This window comes from Polistes dominula, unplaced genomic scaffold (assembly GCF_049000335.1).
Source record: "Polistes dominula isolate Pdom_NZ unplaced genomic scaffold, Pdom_raw_medaka contig_23, whole genome shotgun sequence".
In the NCBI taxonomy this organism is placed as follows: Eukaryota; Metazoa; Arthropoda; class Insecta; order Hymenoptera; family Vespidae; genus Polistes; species Polistes dominula.
In genome coordinates, this window is record NW_028300963.1 from 3155679 (window position 1) to 3174069 (window position 18391).

Sequence of the window (18391 nt, forward strand, 5' to 3'; positions counted from 1 at the left end):
AGGGAAACTTTTAGTTTGAGTTTACGCGAAATAAGAAAATAAAATAATGTGAATTCGATGCTGAAAGTTATGCGTGAGATTAGTATGTTATATGTCGTACAAACTTAAGGGGGATTTTTTTTGTTCTCTTCTCACGCGACTCGAATTGTGTGATTACTTTTTTCTTTTCTTTTTATACGGGAATTAAGTAGCCGCGATAAAAAAAAAAGGTACGATGAAAAAGTAGTTCGCTTTAAAACACGTTTTCCCCACTGTCAAGGTCGCTCGAAGGCCGTGTGTATGCCCACAAACGTGCACCTATCTTTTTTTCTTTTTTTCTTCTTCTTCTTTTTTCTTTTTTTCACTCTTGCTCGGTTACTCGCTCGAAAGATCAACGACCTCTTTCAACCAACGAACGAAGACGCAAGATAGATAGGAGACACCCCGGAATGAGAAGAAAGAGAGAGAGAGAGAGAGAGAGAGAGAGAGAGAGAGGAAAAGTGAACAAAAAAAAACAAAAAAAAAGTACATCCGTGTGAAAAAATTTCAAACCACGCGTCATTTACTTCATCGCACACACACCACCCCATTTTCACTTTTATCTCTGATTAATATATTTTACGATATGATTTTTTTTCTCGTTTAAAAAACCCACCCTTTTTTTTACAGATCTACAAATGAAATTGGATGATTTAAACGTACGTAAATTTTTCGATTTATTAATTATTTCTTTCGTGCAACATTGTGTTGTTTTTTTTTCTTTTTTTATAGATGAAAATTGTACGAATTTTGTTTCTCATTTATGCATCACAACCCTTTTTTTTTTACAGATCTACAAACAAAGTTGCATGACATATACACATATACTTTGTCGATTTATTAATTATTATTTTCGTGCAACATTGTGTTTTTTTTTTATAGAAGAAAATTGGACGAATACAATACGTTTTGTTATAAGATTTTTTTTCTCATTTATGCAACATAACCTTTTTTACAGATAATATACACTGATTATACACTGACTGACACAGACGAATACACAGATTCACTGACTGATAGACTGATAGATACTGGACACTTTTTTACTTTCTTTCACATATTTATATCCAAAATAAGCTACACCCTATCGGAGAGGGATAGGAAATATATGAATCTAATTGGCCTTTAATATGTTGGAGGTGGAGCTAAAAATCGGAAAAGATCGGACCCTTTTCGGAAGTTGTAGACTTTGATCTTTGGCATTATCTTGTCTTGAATGTTATCGTTATGTTTCTTTTAAATAAACGATACCTTTATACCTACTGTATACTACATTTCATTTCTATGTTTATCACAGGATTTTAAATAAGATCGAAAGGGTATTCAAACAAAAACATGAAATATAAAGGGAAGGAACTAAATACAATGACTCAAATAATTAATCAAATGCGTTGACAGTGTTTAAATTTTGATATAATTGAAGAACACAGGTTAATAAGAAACGTAAGAAAATATTTTTATCATAATACAAACATAGTTTTCGTAGTTCACATAGTATAGAAATAATTTAAATATGTTACACACACATTTTAAGCAAAATGAAATAAAATTTGTATAAGGTTTATCATCTACAAAATACAATACTTTGATCTGATTTTTAAAGTGAAATGATTACGTTGTTAATAGAAATTTAGACTGTTATCAAAGAAAAGAAGAATAAAATAATAAATGAAATTATTTACTTGCAAAACAATTACGATAATAAAAATAAATGCAATTACTTATAAAATAAACTTTTATTCTATTCTTATCACTCACTCTCTCTCTCTCTTTCTTTCTCTTCAATATCCTAAACATTTCTCAGAAAGATACTTAGGAAAAGATTTTCGTCACAATTTCTCTACCAAAGCGATAAGTAAATCCTATTGCTCTGACAAATCCCATTCCGATAGTGGAGAATTCTTTTTATCCTTAAGAGAACGTCGAAGCACGAAGATGCTTTTATCGAAAGCAAGTAAAGAGAAAAGACAGAGAGAGAAGAGAGAGAGAGAGAGAGAAGAGAAGAGAAGAGAAGAGAGAGAGAGAGAAGAGAAGAGAGAGAGGAGATTTTTCTTTCTCACCCATTTTTTTTTTTTTTTTTTATATATTGAAGCAATTTCAACGTCCTTAAAGAGATTATTTTGCTCAAAGAGAGGAAAAGAGAAGAGAAGAGAAGAGAAGACAAGAGAAGAGAAGACAAGAGAAGAGAAGAGAAGAGATGAGAATAGGTGATGTTGCATACTCTCTATCTCTCTCACACACTCTCACACTCTCTCTCTCTCTCTCTCTCTCTCTCTCTCATACTCTTACTCGTTTATTCCTTCCTGATTTTATGTACGTAACATACGAGGTTGCTCGTACGAAGAAAATAGAAGAGGCAAGGTAACGCAAGGCAAGGCAAGGCAAGGCGAGAATTCCCACCCATCAAGCATTCTATGTTAAGACCATCCAAAGTTAAAAATATCCACATGGCGTAAACGGTAGGTGTAATCGAACAAAAACAAAAAACAACAGAATAAAATACAGGTAAACCCTCTCAGTAAACCCCTTTCTATTACAAAATCACGTGTTGCGTGAAATTGTGTTATAGAAAATCATTGAGTTCATTGTGTTCAAATGTGTTTAAAATGTAGAGTTCATCGTGTTATTATTTTATAATTATTTAATTATTAAATATGTTAAATACAAATTATCATTTTTTGTGTATATGTATACTGTATAAGTTATAGTAGCATTGCAAATTGTGTTATAGGAAATCTAAGGTTTATTATTTTATAATTATTTAATTATATTAGATATTTTAAATATTATTATATTTAATTATAAATTTAAATATTATAAATTATATAATTATTAGATATGTTAAATAAAAATTATCATTTTTTGTATATATGTATACTGTATAAGTTATAGTAGTATTGCAAATTGTGTTATAGGAAATCTAAAGTTCATTATTCCATCGTGTTATTATTTTAAAATTATTTAATTGTTAAACAAAAAAATTTATCATTATCTAATACTGTTGAAGTACAGTAATAGTGTATAAAAAAAAAGTATTTTTTTAATTGCAATTTTCTTATCTCGTTGGAAAGATAAAATTACGTGTGTTGTAGAAAATGATACCTGTATTTCATTTCACAGGAAAACAAAAAGAAATGTTGAATAATAATTAATCAAATGTACTTTGTTGTATCATATTATTATTATTATTATTATTATTATTATTATTATTATTATTATTATTATTATTATTATTATTATTATTACGTTTTATTATATTTCCTTATCATCTTGTTACTTTATTATAACATCGATAAATATTCGAGAATTTCTTAATAGTTGTGTACATAAAAGATAAGACGTAAGAGAATAACAGCAGAATAGAAGAAGATGAAGATGAAAGAGAAAAGGAAGAGAAGAGAAGTGAAGTAAAGGGGGAAGGGAAAATGGAAAAGGGAAGGGGAAAGGGTCGACAATATTTCTGGTAGCGAGGCCGACGCACTACGTGGCCCAGTTTAATCCTCCCAACCAGAATGATCCGAGACACAAGTTACGGTTTGCAAGCTTTCCTATACAATCTGGCCTACTTACGATACATACCACGTCGACCATTTTTACTTCCCGAAAGAAGAAGAAGAAGAAGAAGAAAATGTAAGAGAAAAAAAAAACAAAATTAAAAACAAAAAACTGTCTCATAAAATGAACAAAAATCAGGTATTATAAAAACATTGTACACAGACAACCAATTTAAACCCTTTTTTTTCTCATTCAAGTATTCTAAATCAATTCTTAAACAAAATTCATTTCATAAGCAAGTATTGAGCTTTAAGAAAAGTTGAAGAGAGAAGGAGAGAAAGAGAGAGAGAGAGAGAGAGAGAGAGAGAGAGAGAGATAGGGATAGAGGAAGGAGAGATAATTGCTTATCGATTTCTAGGGATTAATTATTTACGTAATTAATCGAGATCAACGTTATCGGATTATCTATGATCGTTGTAATCTACCCTATATATGATATTAGTTATCGTTAAAATCGAAAATACTCGTGTATATCGATATTTATTTTTTCCCCTAACGTTATCTCTTCCTCTCTCTCTCTCTCTCTCTCTCTCTTTAGAGAGAAAAAGAAAAAAAGAAATAGCCTTGTGGTTGGCTCGAGATCTTGATGCAATCCCGAAGGTCGTTGGATAACGTCCAAGGGAACGACGAATGAACGAACGAACGAACGAGTGAACGATCATGCCTTTGGTTTTAAAAAGATACATACACATGTATGAATAATAAAAAAAGAAAAAAAGGGGTATTGTAATGTGGTGGTAGTATAACACCAAGTGTGATAAATTCTAGGTATTTACAATTTTAGAAAACGTATGTAGGTACACGTGTGTACATTGTATCTGTTTTTTCTTTTCCTAGAATCGCAAGAGATGAGTTGTTCTACTCTTGTTTAAGAGGATGAGATAAAAGGGAGGATTACTTTTTTTTTTTTTTTTTTACTTTTTTATATTCACGCGTGATCGACGGAGCATCAATCTGTGTCTATATATGTCTACTGATAATATATAAAGTTCCTTTCAACCCTGTTAACACGTGAAAGATACGTGAGAGCGTTGCAACATAAACGATCAAATAAAATACACGGCTTTTATAAATATATATATATATATATATATATATATATATATATATATATTTTAAATTTGAAATTTAAGATATGTTATATGTAGAATATTTAGTAGAATTAATATTTAAACGTGATATATTAATATATACTAATATATATTTTAATTAATACTATATTAAAATAATAAAAATATTATATAAAATATATTTTATAAAATATATATTAAAATAAATATAATATTATTAAATAAATATAGTTATTTATAAATATAATAAATATATTATTTATTACAATATAATTATAATATAAATATATATAATTAATATAATATAATATAATATAAATATATTATTATAATATTAATTATTATAATATATTTTAATTAATACTATATTAAATAAAAATATTATATAAAATATATTTTATAAAATATATTAAAATAAATATAATCTTAATAAATAAATATAGTTATTTATAAATATAATAAATATAATATTATGTAAAATATATTATAACTAATATATTAATATATATATATTAATTAATATATATATTAGTATATATCAACCCTATTCAAATGATAAAAAAAAACTAAAAACAAATAAATAAAAAAAGAAAAATAATGAAAATTCTTGACACGAATTCTTTTCTTCTTCTTTTTTTCCCTTTAGAACAATTGGTAAAATTATTTGAAGAATGTAAACGAGTGAAAGAAAGTAAAATTATATCAAAGAAAGTCGATAAACTTTCTCTCTCTCTCTTTTTTATTCTAGTATTTTTAATATACGATATCTTTGTTCTCTTCTTTTTTTATCCAATTAGGGTCTAGGCATCGAGTTTAGAACGATACTTCGAATAAACCGAGTGTGAAACGCGAAAGAGAAACCCCGTTTACGATTCACCCTTTCAACGGATTAACCTTGAGGAGAACCTTTCACCCGAGCATTCGTACTACTTGTGACGTAACAATAATAATACTATGACTATAGTATACTTTCTTTCTTTCTTCTTTTTTTCCTCGCCCTCCCCCCTCCTCGTTCTATACACGCAAACCAGAAAGAATAATGGCGATATTGCACGATTATGAAATAGTGTCGACCTGATTTTATAAAAAAAAAAAAAAGAAAAAGGAAAGAAAAAAAGGGGGTGTATTACTTTGTTCCAATTATTTATTACAACGATAGGAAAATAGGATGTTAACCTAACCCACGACTCTATTATCATCCCCTACTTGGTACAATGTTGTTATTGCATTTTAATATTCACTTTATCGTACTGTGTAATTTGCTCCTTTACTACGTGATTCAAAAAAGAGGAATTTATTCGACTAAATCGTTTACTCTCTATAATCGGATCATCGTGTTTGATTTAACAATAATAATAATAATAATAATAATAATAATAATAATAATAATAATAATAATAATAATACGATTAATATTGATAAAATGTGTAGCTTTTTCATTTTTTTTATTTTTATTTTAAATCGTCATAGTTAAAAATACTTTATATTTTTCGTGACAAATTTAATAAGAAAATGCTTATGCAATATGAGATCAAATCTATTTGATATTTGCAAAGATTATAGATTTATTTCTATATATCCAATGAAAATCTTATATTCCTTATAAAGAATCTTTTAATAATTAACAAATAGAGATTATTATAATAATAATATATGTAAAATATATATTAGTGTATACGATTAAATTTAAACGATAACAATTTTCGATAAATTCATATGAAATATTTCAAAAAGTCATTATAAAAAAAAAAAAAAAAAAAAAAAAAAAACATTACAAAAGATCGTAATAATTTCAAACAAATTAATATCTAAATAATATTAAATTAATTAATTCATTATTATTATTACTATTATTATTATTATTACCAAATTAAATTCATAATCATTATTTCTGTTTAATTTATTATTATTCCTGTTTAAAAAATACAAAATAAAATCAAATCAAATAAAATCCGAAGCAAGTGTGTTTAATTTTAAACTTTGTTAATATTATTATCAATTATTTCAACAAAATATAATTTATATACATGTAATTATATCATACGAATTATATTACGTATGTAAATAAAATAATTGAATAATAATGTAATGAAAAGAATATGATAAAAGGAAGTTGCTTATTGGTCAGATGAGACAACCCCTTTTTTCGTCTATTTTTATGGGAGGGGAAAGGGAGGAAATGGATGTGAAGGGGTAGAAAATTGAAATTTCATGTCGATTTGCGAGACTAGTTACATTCGACCGGAACTGAAGACCTGTCCTGCATCACCCTCTTTGTCACCCCCTTATTCTCCCCCTTTTCCACCCTCTCTCTCTCTCTCTCTCTTTCTGTCTGTCTATTATCCCTGGTCGTCGACCTATCGATCGAGGTACCCACCGGCCACTTGCGAGAAAACTTGCCGGATTTGTTCTGTCACTTCTCGCAAACTTCCTCGAGGTAGGTAAGCTCGTACGTAAAAAGCTTTCTTAACTTTCTCTCTCATTTCTATTTTTTTTTTTTTTTGGATCATTCTAAAAGAAGAAGAAGAAAGTACTGCTAACATGAGATGATTATAATGATGATGATAATGATGATAATTTTTTGATCATTCTAAATGAAGAAGAAGAAAGATGAAGAAGAAACTACTGTTCACATAAGATGATTAGAATGATAATGATGATAATGATGATTAAGATGATTAAGATGATAAAGTGATGATGATATAACTTTGAACTTTAACATATAACAATATTTTTGCATTTAATTAATTATAATGTAAAGTAAATGAAACTTTGTTATTATCATACGATTCGTATTATTTTCTTATCATGTTTGTACAAGTTTATTATATATATATGTATGTATGTTATATTCCGTGTTAGATATGAAAGTACATACAACGATGATAACATTGAAATGAAAGAGAGAAAGAGAGAGAGAGAAAGAGAGAGAGAGAATCCTTATCAAATAAGGGGGTGTAACGTTACAATTCTCTTATATTATTCCGTGTGAATGATATGATAGAGAAAGAGAGAGAGAGAGAGACTCATTCCCGTGTGGCTGGGTTTTCATTCATTACTCGTACTATCTATCTCTCTTGCGAATTATAATAGTAAAGTTGAAGATCTATGTCTTCTCTCACTCTACATGTAGATATGTGTAGGTTTATGTAGATGTGTTTGCGTATGCGCAAAGTGTTTGCATCAGCGACCTTAAAACTGCAGTAACTAGATAAAACGTACGTTTAATTAAATCGTCAAATTATTAATACCAAGATCAAGTTCGTTTAAATTCATTTGATATTCGTGTTTGATGTTTTTTTTTTTTTTTTTTTTTATTATTATAAAAGAAAACAATAATAATAATAATGAATAGTTTTTTTTTTTTCTGAATAATTCATTTAGTTCGAATAATTTGTTAGTTTCATTTGGAACTCGTGTGTGTTTGATGTTTTATTATTAAAAATAATAATTATAATTAATATCTTTTTTTGAATAATTTGTTAGTTTATTGGGGATATGTGTGTTTGATGTTTTATTATTAAAAATAATAATAATAATAATAATTAATAGTTTTTTTTTGAATAATTTGGTAGATCATTTGGGATATGTGTGTTTGATGTTTTATTATTAAAAACAATTGTAATAATAATTAATATATTTTTTTGAATAATTTGTTAGTTCATTTGGGATTCGTATGTTTGATGTTTAATTATAAAAAAATAAAATATAATAAGAATTAATATTTTTTTTTTTTTGGAATAATTTGTTAGTTCATTTGGGATTTGTGTGTTTGATATATTTGTATTAATGAGAAAAATAATAATAATAATTAATATATTTTTTTTAAATAATTGGTTAGTTTATTTGGGATATGTGTGTTTGATGTTTTATTATAAAAAAAAAAAATAATAATAATAATAATAATTAATATTCTTTTCGAATAGTTCTTCAACCTGAGTGGGTGGAATTATACTTTTTTTTTTTTTTTTTTTTACTTTTGTCGGTCGTTTGCCTTTTTTTTGTGAATCTTTAGTTCTTTATTTTTCTTCCTATTATTTTCTACAGTTCTTAGTATATCCCTATTTTCCCTATGGACTAAAAAATGTTTCAAAAAATAACTATGAACGTTTTATTCCTTTGACCTCGTATCACGATCGTCCGTTTGCACATATCACACACCGAAACACATGCACATTTATATATATATATATACACAAGTGTAGATCACTAACACTTTTTATATGGTGGAAAAGAGAGTGTATTTGATCAGACGTCTAGACACCTCTTCCATCTTCTCACTTCGAGTTTCGTTACTTGATAGAATCGATGAAAAATCACACACCTATAGTGATACAAATATATAAGAAGTATATATATATATATGTATTATGGATAGTTGACAAATAACTTTCTTGTATCAACTGTCAACGTGAAATATTTATTAATCTTCCCTTAGTTGAATTACCAAATTGTTAAATGTATTAGTAGACAAGTAATTCTTTAAAAAGTTTATTTACCTAATTGCAAAAATTATATTGAACAATACTTTTTGTTTATCACCAAATGTTTGGGATAGGTTAGTACTTTATTTAAGTAACCTACGAAGCACCCTAATTGACGATTTATATCTTGAAACATAAATATATTGTTGTATTAACAAATATTGCAATTTTGTTAACAATAAACTATGATTTATGTTTTAGTATTAATCTTCTAATAAAAAGACAAATATAAAAACTACGATTAATGTTCAGAAAAAACACATTCAAAAATTATTATTAATTTTCCGATAAAGTTAATTTTTAAAAAGACGATATATTCGTAAAGCAGAGATGATTTTTCTTTCTAATTAAAAAATAAAACAATAGCGTGTTAAGTTTTTGATTTAGCAATTAAATTAAATTTCGTATTTATTTTTCGTTATCATTGATATTACTTTGGTTGAGTGCCTCACCCTTTTATATGAGTTCAAACAAATGATTCTATATGCGTGGTATGCTGCCAAATAAATTAATGAAAAACCAATATTTATGAATTTTAACGATGTTTGTTTATATCTGTTGTTGGAATATTGAATAAAAAAATTGTAAAAATTTTTTTATTCAAAAAAAGCGTATAAAAATGTCGGATATATATATTAAAATACGCTTAACATGAACAAATTGCGTGATTTATATATTTATTCTTCTTCTTTTTGTTGTTGTTGTTGTTGTTTAATCATCGTATAAAAATTATTAAATCTTTTTAGAACAAACACCGACAAACAATTAACAATACAATGATTAAATAAATACATTAAAATTGTTTATTTTATCAAAAACTTTGTCTTTTTTTCATTTATTATATTTGTTTGTTTTTATTCCTCTTTTTTTTTTTTATTTCTTAAGCACTTGACAAAATTTCTAATCATCGGTTCTCTAAAAAACGAGAATGAAGAAGAAGAAGAAGAAGAAGAAGAAGAAGAAAAAGAAGAAAAAAACTTGTTCTTTTGTCTCAAAGCTTGGTAGTATTTTTCTTTTTTTAATATTTTTCTCAGCATCATCTCTGAAACAACCTAGAAGAACAAAATGGTCTTCTACTGCTGCTGTTGGTGTTTTGCAAGACGAGAAAGAAAAGTAAAGGGGTTTTCGTTCTAAGGTGTTGCTAAATTGTTGGACTAGAAAATCCCTCGAGATGATGGAGGGTAGAAACAGGGGGTGGGATGGGGATTGAGTAGAAAAAAAATTACGAAAGGTGTCTTACATACTTATACGAGTAACACTGAAAAAAAAAAAAAAAAAAAAAAAAAAACAACTGCAAAAAAGTATCACAAGAATGCACTACTTCGTGTAAGTATGAAACCATTCATTGAAATATCAAGATGATTTCTTTTTTATTTTATATTTCTTCCTTGTATTTGTCATATTGTTCTTCTTCTTCTTCTTCTTCTTCTTAAAAAAGAAAAAATAAATCAATAGTTTCACGATTTCTCACTTAAAGCACTGTAATAAAAAGGTAAGCACATTTTATATCGGTTGACAATAAACTTTGAACTGTTGTAATACTTTTTACTCTGATTGTTTTTGTTTCTGTTGCACAATAGCAATAATGGTAACAGGTACCAGGTAAAATACCTGTTACCTGACCACAATTACCACTAACTGTTTTACAACACAACACATCAGTCAACGATAGAAATACAGTAACAGAAAACCTCAAACTCTTTTATCATTTCTAACAATAAACTACACTAAACTCGATACTATTAAACAGTACGTTTCGTTTCTTCAATACGATCACGATAAATACACACAAAGAAATCTAACCAACCCAACCCAACCCAACCAACCCAACCAGCCAACTCAACATTGTCTCGAGATTACGTTTCCTATCAACTATGTGACGTTTAAGGGAAGGGGTTTGAGAATGGGGTGAACGGGGAGTGGGGAATGGGTTGAATGGGGTTGGGTTGTTATGGGCTAGTTGTTTGTCCTACGTAGTTGTGTGAAACAAATCCGTACAAGTTCAACGTGCCCCACCCCAACCCTCCCCTCGTGTTCGCGTGCAAATGCAAAGTTTCGCGAACAGCGTAACGATAAAGCTTGCTTTATTACAACGTTTCTCAGACAAATGTCACGTGTTTGAAACCCATTTATGTATAGGTGGTATACTCTTTACCTCACCCCCTTCCCCTAACCCCACCATCATCTTTTTATTCTGTTTTGCCTATTATTAAAATTTGTACGAAATTTACAATTCGTCGAAACTATCGTTTGATAAACCATCGGGGGTATCGGTTAAATTCTATAAAAATCGTGCAGTTAACATCAACCCCTTCATCCTTACCCCTCACCCCTCTACTCACCCTACAAACCACCGTATAAATTCTTGTTCTTTTTTCTTTTCCTTTTTTTTTGTTTTATTTCATCGTAGTCTCGTAAAGTTTTATATCGTTTTATCTCGACGGAGAAATATGGACGGAGAAAAAGGGTTGAAGGGTTGGAAGAGGAGAAGGAGGAAGGAATTGGTGGGTGCTGCGAGAGTTGAATATTTATCAGATGGCCAATTTCGTTCGAAAGTTTAAATATGTAAGAAGTTATTGTAAGACTTTTTTGCTATAAATAACAAAAGAAGAAAAAATATATATATACATATATGAGATAAGAGGGTTGAAAGCCTTAAGTACGTACGAGGTCGAACAAATTAATATCATTTATCGTTAAATCAAAAAGAAAGTAAATTATTTATATAAAAAAACCCCTTTTTTTCTTCAAAGTTTTAGTTCAACGATAACATATTTGGAACATTCAGATAAATCTTTGTTAAATGTATAATAAAAAAAAAAATAAAAAAGAAAATTAATAATATTGAGCACGCTTTCGTGAGAAAAAAGAATTTAATAAACGTAATATCGAAACCTAATCGCATGACAATGAAACGATACGAAACTAAATGAAAAGAAGAAGGGAGTATCAGAATTTTTAAATAGAGTGAAAAATAATAAAAAGAAATAATTGTCGTTTCTTTTCAAATGAATCTTTAAACTAAACAATGATAATAGTAATAATAATAATAATAATAATAGGTGCTTAATGGTTATCGACTAGGGTCGGTGCAATTCCAGAGCATAATATACAAAAAGAAGAAGTAGAAAAAGAAGAAAAAAGGGTAAGAAAGAAAGAAAGAAAGAATGAAAGAAATAAAATCAGGGGTGTGGGGGTGGAAGACTGGGGGTATAAGAAGGGGTATTACTGGCCGTTCGAATTAAATACTCATTCGAGAAGTAAACGAGCAGAAATCTTGGAAAGAAATGAGTAGGTAAAAGAAGGTGGTGTTGGTGATGATGAGGGTGAGGATTGGGGGAAGGGGGTTGTTTCATCGCTAATCGGGCAGGTGGTGCATCGAGCCAAGAATTTAATACATCTTGACCCGAATAGTTTGAAGAAAAAAAAAAGAAAAGCGGCTTCGACGCTCGTTATTTCTTTCGTCGTCCATCGGCGTTTTCTTTCCCTCTCTCACTCTTACATTAGTAAGAGAGTTTCTCTCTAACTTTAGCAAAACCGGAGTAGCGTTGGATTATTTATCCCACTCACGACGACTCACACCCACCCACCCAACCAACCACCACTACTCGTGGCCACAAATACACACTCGGAATAAGATTCGGTACGAATGGAATCGATCGAACTGGGAAAACGTTCAGTTCGTTCCTCTTCTTCCTCCTCCTCATCCTCTTCTTCCTTTTTCCGTGACGTTTCAATAACGGACTCTCGGAAAATACGAGAGACACTCTCGTCAGAGTTAAACTGTACTGAACAAGAAAAGAACAGAGAGAAAAGTTGTACTCAGGTTGATTGTGAAAGAGCAGCAGCAGCAGCAGCAGCCAGCCAGCACATCGATTCGTAACGGGTGACATCAACTTTGTGAGAACAAAATATTACACGAGTTGAGAGAATTTCTTGGTGAAAGGCCTAACCCTAACTCTACTCCTCTTCCTCTCACCCCTACATCATTTTTTATATATATATGTAGAAGTTCTATTATAAGAAGGGTCCCTTCTTGAATGTCTCTTTTCCCAAATTCTTCATTGTTCCTAACTCGTAAACAAGACACCGGGCGTGTTTCAACGTACGTTAACCTTTAAGAGTTGGCCAACTCTAACGATCCTAAGTGTGTCGAGTGATGTTCAAGAGTTGGACCATTTTAAGCATTTACCCTTTTTTTAAATTCGTGCCGATTTTTTCGTAGGTGGTATAAAGACAGGTATTTCAATGTATTGGAGAACAAAATTTGAAAAGTTTTTAGGTAGGACAAGATTTTTAGGTTATCTGAAAAATTGTAGAAGGTTGTGGAACTGTTATAGCATTTATATGTATATATACCAATATTATATATACGTAAAAACCTAAAATGCTTTGCGTTACATTTCAACGTTTCAATTTTTCGTCAAAATCGGTACGAACTTTCCAGATAACCCAATATATTTCTTCCTTCCTTCCTTGACTTCACCACCCTACCACTACCACCACTAACCCAATCGTTCCCGATCGATCTCATAGATTTGATTGGTAAAAAATAGTTCATCCTACAAATGCGTTCTACTATTATAAATCGATCGTAATAATCGATGCGTTCTTAACTTGCAGAATATCGTTGTTGACCGATAAAATTGAACATCTCTCAATACGATTTGTTTGATTCGAATTTGTCCAATTAAAAGTAAGAACGATTCTCATTTCTGTGTGTTTGTGAGAAGAATAAGAAGAAGAGGAGAGAAACTAAAAAGATTTGGAATTTTTCATACTGCATATATCATATATAATATTTCCGATCGTGATAAACTTCATCGATGCGTTCGTTGTGTTGATTCCCCCTGAGACTTAACCTGGCTAAACCTCACACCCCTTTTACCCTCACCTGTCCTCTTTTTATCACGAAAAAAGTAAAGTACGGGCTGACCTTTTCGTTGCTCACGAACAATCGGGAAATGTCACGATGTTAATTTCTCGTTCTTTTTTCTTCCCCTCCCATCATATTTATCTTTCATATTATTAATAAAAAAAATACAAAAATTAAGTTAAATCTTGAGAATCAATTTTCCAATTATTATTTTGAAACAAGTTCTTGTTTATGATTAAAAAATAAACCAAAAAAAAAAAAAAAGAGAAACAGGAAGAGAGATAAAATATACAAAAGAAAGGGTGAAGGTAAAGGGAAACGAAATACGACCATAAACCCACAACACCCCCTTATGCGTAATTCACTATACTCGCGTATACCTGGGAGTGTAGTTTATATTATTCACTCATGAGCTTTCTCACATATCGATCAGGGTTTTTTTTTTTTATGAAGTAAAGTCCACGAATTTGTCTTATATGAGAAAGAGAAATGATAAACTCATTTTGTTTGTTCAAATGTTGACTTAGACCACTTTCATAATTATGGGGGTACATTTCATCTCTCGAATGCCAAAATAGTTTGCCATTGTGTTAAAAAAATGTTGACAAAAGTATAACCCATGATATCTTTCCCTTCTTCTCCTACTGCAAAGTACACACAGAAAAGAAAAGAAAAAGAAAGAGAGACAGAGAGAGAGAGAGAGAGAGAGAGAGAGAAGGTAACACAGGATGAGTGTACTTGACTCGAGTGATAACAACGAACCCGATGAATCACGATGAAACAAGCTTATGAATAATATGCCATGTGATCGATAAGATCAAACCTAGTCTCTCTAACATCTGTAATCATGTTCGTGGTTCACCTATAACGCGAATTATTACAACTCTTTTATTTTTTTTTCCTATCTTTCTCTTTCAATTTGATTACTCTGACCGCAATTTTGTAATATGAAAAAAAAAAAAATGTCTTTCTCACTCGCATTGGGATAGATTGGAAAGATAAAATGTATGAAAGGGAATGCAAGAGATAAAAAAAGAGAGAAAGAGAGAAAGAGAGGATAAACTCATTGGTGGTACTAAATTAAAGGGAACGATGTGTACACGAGTCAAACACCTTGATAACTTTTGATCAATCCCAACGTTTGCTCTCGACAAAGAATTTAGCTTGGGTTTAGTAGTTCTCGTTCGTATTGAACTAGATGAAAGCGATTATCGAAAAGAAGAGAGAACAAAAAAAATGAAAGAAAAGAAAACATGCATAGAAACACACATACGTATATAAATATATATATAGAAGATAGATGTAGAGATTATAGGCAAATATAGGAGAGAAAAAAAGATTACGAAGAAATCATTAAAAGTCGTCCTATTCCACCTCTTGATGGCCTTCCTAGCGTAATCCGCGAGGAGTGCATACCTTTTTCTAGGAAACGTGAAGACAAACGTAAAGATATATGCATGTATACCTTAAATACACATACATAGGTAGCAAGAAATGTGGGTGAAAAGAGTGGTAAAAGAAAGAGGTTGACGAGCGTGTCGAGATAAAGAGAATAAGAGTGGGAGAGAGTGAGAGAGGGAGGAAATGAGAGAAAGAAGGGTCTGAGCTTGCTTGCTTGCTTGCTTGCTTGCTTCGTTGGTGGGGGATCAATTTAGAAGCCGTGACTCACTCGACACGGTGACGTCGTTAGCGAGTACCCCTCGCAGCCCTCCCTGTGAAAAAAAAGGAAAAAAAAGAAGGAATAATCCGGTAGTAGTTCTCTCTATCTCTTTTTCTCTATAAGCGGGGACTAATCGAGGCCAGTGCACACACCTCCTCTCAGAGGATGAGAAAAAGAGAGGATAGCGTTTGGTAAAACTCGTGGAGGGTAGGGTAGCAATGGATGTAGGATAGAGGAAGAGGAAGAGGATGAGGTTAGGAAGGGTTGAGGAAGAGAGATAGGTGGTGGTGGTGGTGAGGAACTTCTCTCACGAGCGGTCGACGGGGCTCGAGTATTATTCTCGGTATTCTAGTGTAACACTTGACGGCTGTTTGGAGAGGAAGAGAAGGAAAAGAGGTGGTGGTGGTGGTAGTTGTGGTGGTAGTGGGAAATAGAGAAGAGAGAGAGAGAGAAAGGAGAGGGTGGATCGTGGTGGCGGTCCAGGAAAAACGTGGAGTGCAAAAGGGCACGAGATGCGAAGGCACGCTGTATACAATAACGCGAACTAGCTAGGTAGGCTCCTCTCTCTTCTCGTTACGTACGAAAGCTCAACCGACGCGAGCTTTGCGCGCCGACGGTCTCTCTCCCTTCTCTTTTTAGAAAAAAAAAACAAACGAAAGAAAAAAAGATGTAGAAAAAAAAAGAGATAGAGAGAGAGAGAGAGAGATAGAGAGCGGATGGGGTTGCCGGAGGTTAATATAAAAAGAAATAAAAATAAAAAAGAGAGAAAGAGAGCTAGGGCAAAAAAAAAAAGAGAGAGAGAAAAAATATAAAAGGGGTAGGAAAACATCCCAATCTACGGTAGAAGTCTTAACATCCCTTCGCCCCAATTACCGTCTAGTTTGCGATCATAATTTGCATCACGACCCGTATATTTCCTCGAGTTTCTAACAGAAACTACGCGATCCTTCTCGTAACCCTCCAATCTCCGTCAACATAAATGAACCTTAGATGAGACTCTTCTATCTCTCTCTTTCTATATAGCATCCCTCATCCAACGAATTATCCCTTATCGAATTTAATATCGGATACTCTTAGGTAAGTGAAATGCGTCAACGTTGGTTTAAGTATGAACAGGAGATTGAACGAATTAAGATTCTGTATTATATTTGTCATTTTTTTTTTTTTTTAATTCCTTTATAAAGGAGAAACTTACGTACTTTGAAAAATGTTGATATTACTCACTGGATGATACGAAGTTAAAGTCGAGGATACGTTGATGACGTCGTTGATGACTCGTTGATCGAAGATCAACGAAAAGTGGCATCCTTCTTTTCCTTCCTTTTATCCTCCTTTTCCTTTTTCTCTTTCTCTTTATCTTTCGTCGTATCCTAGCACGCCACCACCTGTCCGGGCTCCCGGCATGTCCCGCAGCTCCCGAACGGTCCAACACGTTACTTCGGCAACACCCACTTTCTCCTTTGGCCTCGTAACCTCGAGGGCTACTTTTCTCTCACTCTCTCTCTCTCTTTCTCCCTCTATCTATCTCTCTCGTTCTTGCTACCTCTACCTATCTTTATCTCTTTCCCTTTTTCGACGAAGGCGCAGCACAGGCAAGCACACAAGCACCTACCCACTATCTTTCAAACAAGCACGACCAACACGATTGCTACCGCCTCCGCAAAAACCACCGTGACCATCCCCCTAGCCATCCTAAAAGGATGATAACACACCTAACACAGGAGGAGCGGTAACAAACGCTGCCAGCAGCGGCAAATAACAACTGACCGAATAAGAAGAGTCAGTTCGCTTGCAACAGCAGCAGCAGTAGCAGCAGCAGCAGCCGCTTTGCAATGCGTGGTGGAGCTCACCTCTCTTGCAAGGTGAGGAGGACTCTTGTCGTTTCCTCTTTATCTATCCTTCTTTCCTCTCTTTCTATCTGTTTCTCTTTTTCTATCTACCTCTCTCTCTCTGTCTCTCTCTCTCTCTCTCTCTCCTGCCCTATCGACTAGCCCCCGCCGCCGTGACCCATCCCCCCTCTCACCCTCTTCAAAAGCGCACGATGTTATGCCGACGCTGTCGAGGAGGCTACTGCCAGAGAGCAAAGTGACGCTGTTCCGTGGTGACAGGGCGTCCAAGATACGCACGTGCAGTACCGCCACCACCTCATCCCCTATCCACATATCCAATACCAACTCTCATTGTTAAGCAAACTATATAATCAGCAGACGATAGGAACCCCTTTTTATACTTCATCAAATAAGGGAATAAAGCTACGTTTACGTTTTGTAATAAACTACCCTTCCTTCCACTTCACCTATAACATGGATCTTTAGCGTTTCTCGATTTTATTTCAAGATTAATTCATCTTCGTTCTATTCCGAGACTATGCATCATTCGCAAGCAACACGACGAAGTCTCGGAGAAAAATCAGTCTACTCTCTGTCGATAGGTTTATTATTATTCTCATTTTCTCATCATTCTGACCACTTTCGCCATCTATCGTTAAATTCTGGTTAATTTTGCAAAGAGTTGTATTCCTAGGGAATCTTCTCTGTTGGAAAGAAAGGGTAGTTACAGTTGTGTTACTAGAAGAAGAAAACAATTGAAAGTTTTCATTTATATTGATAATATATTTGTAAAATCACAAAATAAAAGTACCGTGTTTATAAAATAATTGAAGGTGAGAATAATTCGGAATCGTATTAGCAAATTTTTATAAATATAAGCGCAAATATTTCATTAAATG

At 31.8% G+C, this 18391-nt stretch overlaps 1 protein-coding gene across 3 annotated transcripts in view; it reads right to left on the reverse strand.

The window, feature by feature from the left end:
- Positions 1-17682, reverse strand: part of LOC107065298 (protein FAM135A) — a 28243-nt gene extending 10561 nt beyond the window's left edge. Inside the window, exon 1 of one of the 3 annotated variants that reach the window (XM_089172845.1) lies at positions 16888-17682. The gene's annotated coding sequence lies outside the window, so the exon portion shown is untranslated. The remainder of the gene's footprint in view (positions 1-16887) is intronic. The other 2 variants (XM_015318866.2, XM_015318869.2) reach the window with 2 other exon arrangements.
- Positions 17683-18391: the final 709 nt, after the last annotated feature.